The following is a 6,179-nucleotide window of genomic DNA, read 5'->3' as shown; positions in this document are numbered from 1 at the left end:
AAAATGAAGCCATCCTGTCTTCGGAGACAGCGCCACCTACTTACTGCCCATTGAAAGGCAGCTGCCAAACAGCTGAAGGAGCCTCTCCAATGCCTGTTCTGGGCATGGTGGCAGGTAGCTCAGGTAAGGATAATTTTAGAAGGTACATTGAATTTGAGGTGGTGATAAGACATCCAAAGTTGCACAGGAATTTAAACTCAGAAAGGAGACAAGGATCTGGATGACACTGGGGCTCACAGAGGTTAGGGGACCTGCCCAAGGTTACTGGGAAAGTGGCAGAGTGCAGATGGGAATCTGGCCTGTCTGCCTTGGAAGTCCACGTAGCCCCACCTCTCTGCATTAGGAGGGGGTGGGCTTCCTTATCTGATGGTCAGAGAGGAGGAAGAGAACCCAGGAGCTATCGGAGAAGAGAATTTCAAGGAAGGGACTGCTGCTGATGTAACATTTTAGAGTTGTCAGTTTGGGTGTGGGCTGAGAAAACATCAGTCGGATTCAAGTTTAGGATTTAGTTGGAGACTTTTGAAAGAGCGACTCAGATGCCCAGCACTGGGTTAGGCACCAGAGGGTATGCAAATATGGGAAGACATAGTGCCATCCCTTATGGAGCTAAGCATGAGCCAAAGTCAGGGAAGTTGGCCACAATTCAATGGTGGTTCAGGTAAGGGAGAGATGCATATAGGTCCACTAGCCCCTCTGACTCCCTACGGCAAATTAGAAGGGCTCCTCCCCGCCTTCCCATGCCAGCTGGGTCTGCACCAGCACCCAGCCCCACTCCGCCCCGCTGCTTTGTGCAGTGAGCAAGCCGCCCAGCTCTGCACACAGGCCTTGAAGGGGTGGAGACTGCATAGTAGGAAGGCTTTGCGTGGGACACGAGCTGGGTTAAACTGATGGCAAGAGTGTAGAGCAGCTGCAAAGAAGAGGGACCGTCAGAGCAGAGGCAGGAAGGAACGAGAGAGAGAGAATCCCCTGACTCTTGGCCCCACTATTTAAAAGTAGGTAAAATTAGAAAGATCATTCATTCAAAGAATTATTGAGCACCTGCTATATCCAAGGAGCTACGCTGAGTAGACGGGGGCAGGGGGATAGCAGTAACCTCTAACAACTGTGCACCAGCTGGGACGTGTCCATCTTCCTGGGAGGGAGCTTGGGTTGTGGCTGACCCAGAACCTCTAGAAATAGGACCACAATCTGGGTCTGTTGACTAGTTTAGAATTCTTTCCATTCTAGGTTCTGATTCTTCCTCTTAAAAACTTTTAAATTTAAGTAATTATTTAAATAGGTGATGCATTTACTTGGTTCCAAATTTAAAAAGCAAATGGTGCTACTAAAAGTTTCTTCCCCATGTGCTGGAATAATCTCTTTTCCACTCCGCTTTTAGCAGCAAAGTCTCCATAAGCTTTGCTCCCCATACCCCCAGTTAGGCTTGGAAGGGAATTTTGCATTCTACATACTTAATATTCCAGAAGAGATGGCGTAAGAGCATTCCTCCTTACCAGGCTCAGGAACAAAAGGCCCGCCGCCTGAATTCAGGGCGCGGTCTTTACTGCAGGCGCAGCTGCTGCCCACGGAGCTGTGGCTTCCCCGGGGCACCTGGCCGGACAGGCCTGTTTGCAGACTAGGGTGCGACAAGGGGCATGGAGCTGCAGCCAGCTCTAGAGACAGGAGAAACCTGAAAGCCACCAAGACTTCTGCAGGCCTCGCTTCTAAACGAAGCTTCTCGTTCCACTGGTTTGGGGTGAACTGGTCCTAGGGCTTTTGCAAAATGCCTCAGTAGGGGGTGACTCAAGGGACTGACCATGTTAGGCGCTGGTCTTCTGAGGCTGCCTGTGTGATGGGAAATGAAGCGTCCGTCTTCCCAGGGTCACTTCCAGCACTTGCCTTTGGTGACCGTTCTCAGGGTCTTTGGGCCTCGGTTGTTCCATCTGTAAAATGCAGCCTGTGCTGGCGGGGGCCCTGGGCGCGGGGGCGGGACGGGGACGGGCGCCCCTGGAGCCCGCGGTGCAGAAGCGCCCAGGGGGGAGGGGGCGGGGGCTCCGTGGTCCAGGCGCCCGGCTCCAGGCGGTGGGCTCTGCCGTGGGGCGCACGCCGGTTGCGGGCTCCGCCACTGACGCTCTCATCACTGATGCTTCTCTCTCCCTCGCCTTTCCTCGCTCTGAAATCAATAAAGGTATATTTTTAAAAAATGTATTTACATTAAAAACAGGGCCAGAAGGAGAGGGCGGGCCTCGAGTAGATGGCGGGTGGCAGGCTGGGTGCCCAGCGGCAGGGCGGGCGGGGCGGGGAGGGGGGCGCTGCTTCTCCCTCCCTCCCAGGGCCCCCCCCCCCCGGTCCAGCACCCCCCCCCCCGCCCAGCACCCTCCCCTCCCCCTGCCCAGCACCTCCTCCTCCCCCCGCCCAACAACCCCTCTCCCGCGAGCACCCCCCTCCCCCCGCCCAGCACCTCCTCCTCCCCCCCGCCAAGCACCCCCTCTCCCGCCCGTCACCACCCCCCCAGCACCCCAGGCCCCCCCCCAGCGCCCCCTCTCCTGCCCAGCACCAACCCCCCGCCCAGCACCCCCCCCCGCCCAGTGCCCCCTCTCCTGCCCAGCACCCCCCCCGCCCAGCACCCCCTCTCCTGCCCAGCACCACCCCCGCCCAGCTCCCCCTCTCCTGCCCAGCACCACCCCCGCCCAGCTCCCCCTCTCCTGCCCAGCACCCCCCCCCCGCCCAGCACCCCCTCTCCTGCCCAGCACCCCCCCCCCGCCCAGCTCCCCCTCTCCTGCCCAGCACCCCCCCCCGCCCAGCTCCCCCTCTCCTGCCCAGCCCCCCCCCCGCCCAGCTCCCCCTCTCCTGCCCAGCACCCCCCCCGCCCAGCTCCCCCTCTCCTGCCCAGCACCCCCCCCCCCGCCCAGCGCCCCCTCTCCTGCCCAGCACCCACCCCCCCGCCCAGCTCCCCCTCTCCTGCCCAGCACCCCCCCCCCGCCCAGCGCCCCCTCTCCTGCCCAGCACCCCCCCCCCGCCCAGCGCCCCCTCTCCTGCCCAGCCCCCCCCCCCCCCCGCCCAGCGCCCCCTCTCCTGCCCAGCACCCCCCCCCCGCCCAGCTCCCCCTCTCCTGCCCAGCACCCCCCCCCCCGCCCAGCTCCCCCTCTCCTGCCCAGCACCCCCCCCCCCCCCCCCCCCCGCCCAGCGCCCCCTCTCTGGCCCAGCGCCTCGGGCTGGAGGCCATGGCCCAGGAAGGCGGGGCAGGAGGCTCGCACTGCTGAGCCCTCTTCAAGAAAAAGGGTATAGAATTAGAAACATAAAATTAGGGACCAAAGCTAATACTGACTTGCACCGACAGCGAGTACAAACTTCAGGAAGCTGACCACACATTTCAAAATGTCCAGGACCGTGTTTTGAAGGAACTGCCTGGCCAGGCGCCGTTTCCCTGCAGCTTTCGCTTAGGCCCTCCCATTCCCTCTGGGACAGCAGTGAAGTAACAATTCCCTCTGTTCCTCTAGCGTGGCTAACACAAAGTTTTTAATTGAAAGTTTTAAAAAGGTCATTTAAGTTTCACAATCACTATGGGTAATAATGTCAACTCTGGGGACCATTCACTTTGGGGAAACGTCTGTGAAGAGTTTCTGAGGTGAGCGCTCAGATTCCCGGCATTTGGAGTTTTCTTGGGCCTGGCTGACCTTAAATAGCTCTTTAAGCTGCTGAAGGTCATTGCTGTGCTTGCTGTTAGCTCCTTGTTGTAAAAGGGTATCATGAGTCCTAGGTTATCTTTGTAGATGCCAGTATTTCATGTCAAATCAACAAGAAATTTTTAAATGTTTCACTGTGTTTATAGGTTTATGTTTCATCAGTTGATTATTAAAAAATCTAGGAGTCTTTTCTTTCCTTCTACTTAAAATTCATCTCTTCCCCTCAATTACTGATTTTGGTTTGATCTGAAATTTTTTTCTTCCAATTCACTTTTTTATTTCATATGGAAATATGTAAAAAATTATTTTATGATGTAGAATAAATGTTGCAATGTTACACATATTCCTGAGCAAGAGTCTCCACTTTGATGAAACTGATTCCACACACCTACAATTCTCTACACCTGGGGGCCGGGAGGACCTGTCCACTCCACTGGCCACAGACTTGTGGTGCTTCATGTCACAGGACATGTTCTTGTCCTGGTCATGCCTCCTCTGACCCCACACTTTTCACCTCTGACGTCAGGAAAGTTGTAGGTGATAAAGGCGTTGCTGCAAAACATTTCCACACAGAGACACCTAGCAATAACTTATGAACCCATATTCTAGTAAACCAAACAGTGTAAGCCTAACTTCATTTCTTCTTAGATAGACCTGTCCCCAAAGTGCCTCTTAATGCAAGGAAAGTGTGACAGAGGGCGTTTGTCAGCAATCTGGGACGACTGGGAAGAGACAACAATCTTAACTGTGGTTAGAAGATATTACTTTTGCAAATTTCACAAGAGTGTGACTATGTGGACACATTGCTAGGGCCCCTCCCAGGGCCTTGGAGGGGCGGTGCAGTGTACCCCACTGTGGCAGCAGGGCTGTCTCTGCCTCTCCGCCGGGCCCCTGCCTGCTGGCCCTCACTCTCTGCTCCCTGCACTTGCTGGGTCCTTCTGATTCTCCTCTAAGCCTCAGTGAGTTCGGAACTGAAGTTCACGAATTCCCCCACTACAAGCAAGTGGTTACTTGTGTAGCCCTAACCTTTTGCGGAAACAGGTGTGTCCGAGCAGCTACCAACAGAAAGTCAGCCACCGTGCACACTGCACTCAGGGTGGATTCACCCCTCCATACACCTCAAGCAGCCCCACACCCAGACAGGTCCTTCCGGCTGGGCCTCTCAGGAGCACTGTTCCGCGGGGCTCGGAGCACAGGTCTCTAGCAGCCCGGAGAGTCTCTAACAGCCTCAGTACATTCCAAGCTCTTCCCTCGCGCCTTTGGGTGGACTCCGGGAGTGTCCACCGAGAACATGTTGCTGCCACTCCCCAGGGCCTCTGCTGAGTTCTCAGGTCTCCCAAGTCTCAACCTTGTTTTTCTCAGAACCCCGTCACCAGACACAGGGCAGTGCCTTTCCTGTGCTGTCTTGGGAATCTCTTGCACACGTAGCTGTGTAATTACACTGTCCCCTGCAGGCCCAGGACAGGGCGCTGAGAGTCAGAGCACACAGTCGCAGAGCAGGTCACTTAAGGTTCAATATCAGAGATTCTGTTCCCTCGGAGGAGCTCAGGTGCAACTTTCTTCAGCTGTCCCGAACCCCGGTTCATCCAACACCAGACACCTCCACCATACCGCCGAAGTTTGACCCCAACAAGATCAAAGTCATATACCTAAGGTGCACCAGTGGGGAAATGGGTGCCACGTCTGCCCTGGCCCCCAAGATCGGCCGCCTGGACCTGCCTCCAAGACAGGTTGGTGATGACATCGCCAAAGCACCCGGTGATTGCAAGGGTCTGAGGACTACAGTGAAACTGAGCATTCAGAACAGACAGGCCCAGAGCGAGGCAGTGCCTCCTGCCTCTGCCCTGATCATCAAAGCCCTCAAAGAACCGCCAAGAGACAGCAAGAAGCCAAAGAACATTAAGCACAGTGGAAATAGCACATTTGATGAGACTGTCAACATTGCCCGACAGATGCGGCACCGATCTTTAGTTAGAGAACTCTCTGGAACCATTAAGGAGATCCTAGGGACTGCCCAGTCTGTGAGCTGCAATGTTGATGGCCGCCACCCTCGTGACATCAAAGATGACATCTACAGTGGTGCAGTGGAAGGCCCGGCTAGTTAAGAACTACAAAGGAGAATGTTTCTATTAAAGGTCATTTGACAACCAAATAAATAAATAAATAAATAAATTAATTAATTAATTAAATATATCATTTAATTTTAAAGGGTTATACATTCACTTGGTCCAAAAAATTAATATAAAAAGATGTACATCAGGAAGATTTGCAACCACCCTGCCTACCCCGTCTGCCGTTACTTCCATCCCTCCCCACAGCCAACACTTTAATATCCTACGTATCCTTTCTATCTTTATGTAAGAAGAAAAACAAGTGTGTATTTCTCCCCTTTTTAAAGCAAAATTGTTTTAGTTTCCCTTAACAATATAGCCTGAAGATTTTTGTCACATCAGTACCTGCCTAGAGCCTCTATAAAATGGCTCAGTTTACTATCATAGCACAAATTAGCACTTT

General features: G+C 54.4%; 1 pseudogene; it reads left to right on the top strand.

The window, feature by feature from the left end:
- Positions 1-646: 646 nt before the first annotated feature.
- On the top strand, positions 647-5,770 carry LOC107538498 (large ribosomal subunit protein uL11 pseudogene; annotated as a pseudogene).
- Positions 5,771-6,179: the final 409 nt, after the last annotated feature.

The sequence above is a fragment of the Miniopterus natalensis genome, chromosome 5 (assembly GCF_054644295.1).
Source record: "Miniopterus natalensis isolate mMinNat1 chromosome 5, mMinNat1.hap1, whole genome shotgun sequence".
Taxonomy (NCBI): domain Eukaryota; kingdom Metazoa; phylum Chordata; class Mammalia; order Chiroptera; family Miniopteridae; genus Miniopterus; species Miniopterus natalensis.
Note: the sequence above shows the minus strand (reverse complement) of the source record. Positions and strands in the feature narration are given on the sequence as shown.